We start from the raw sequence: 1,232 nt of genomic DNA, 5'->3' as shown, positions 1-1,232 counted from the left end.
CTACTCTCTGACAAACAATGAGCCACTCACTTGAGGTAGAGGAAGGGAATCCATTTCTCTCAAATATTAATTTGTAAATTATCCTCACAATAGTTTCATGATTTTCCATTTTATCTTGAGTTAGAATCCATAGCCCCTTCCAGTTCCTCTGTGCTTATGGACTTGGGTCTCTATAGGAGACCTAAGGATTGGGACCAGATGAACTGTGCCAGTTTATCCACAGCCCATGACATGCATGCCAAACAGGGCCATGTAGGAAGTCATCTCTACTGTGAGCATCCTCAGCGGGTCAAGATTGCTTGGCTTTCTTTGCTCTGACAGTCTTGTCAATTGAGCACCTAGTGTAAACACGGAGGCCTTGGACAGGTGTTTCAGACTTGGCAGACTGATCATGACTCAGTCTCTCTTGGTATTGGATGGACACAGCCTAGTGTTCCAAGTAGAATGTGTTCCAGATGCAGTCTGGTGACTTACCTTTTCATTCATGTTTGCCACTCCCTTCTGTGGTTGTGTTAACCAGACGTCCTTCCTTATTTGTCAGTCACAGTGAGGACCTGCTTTCCTGGTCCAGGCTGCTGTAAAGATGGATAAGGACCCCAAAGCACACTGTTACCTATGGGACTGGTTTGTGTGTACATGTGACCACCCTCAGTATCATTATGGATGGTGAGAGACATGTACATGAGCTCAATGAAGAATGTCATCACAGCTTACCAGGGTAGAGAGGGCATGGGATCATTCCAGCTGAGAGCCCATAGCTTGATACTGATGCCTTCTGGGAGATTTCAGTCTTTCTGTCACCATTAAATAAATACTTGGTTTGGTTGGTAACCATGTGTATGTTTGTGCAGAGTGGTTTTGTGTTGCAGGGCTATAATGTCTGTTGTGAGCTGAGTCTTGGCATTTAGATGGGTGTGGGTGTCATATAGCATGGTGACCACATGAGAAAGCAGAGCTCACTTCTTTGCCTACCCTCTTTCATTTTTCTTTTTTTACTTTTGAGAAATTCATATACAAACAAAATATGATCACAGAGGCACAAATTTGCCATTATTCTTCCTATGGCTCTTGGCCAACTGTCCCACAATATGCCTGCTTTCTAGATTCATCCAAATAAGTCTTCTTAGTGCATGGGTTTGAAGTCATCCCCTGGAGGATGGGGAACTGTCCACTTAGTGCATGGGTATGAAGTCATCCCCTGGAGGATGGGGAACTGTCCACTTAGTGCATGG

The sequence above is a fragment of the Microtus ochrogaster genome, linkage group LG7_11 (genome assembly GCF_000317375.1).
Source record: "Microtus ochrogaster isolate Prairie Vole_2 linkage group LG7_11, MicOch1.0, whole genome shotgun sequence".
Taxonomy (NCBI): domain Eukaryota; kingdom Metazoa; phylum Chordata; class Mammalia; order Rodentia; family Cricetidae; genus Microtus; species Microtus ochrogaster.
Note: the sequence above shows the minus strand (reverse complement) of the source record.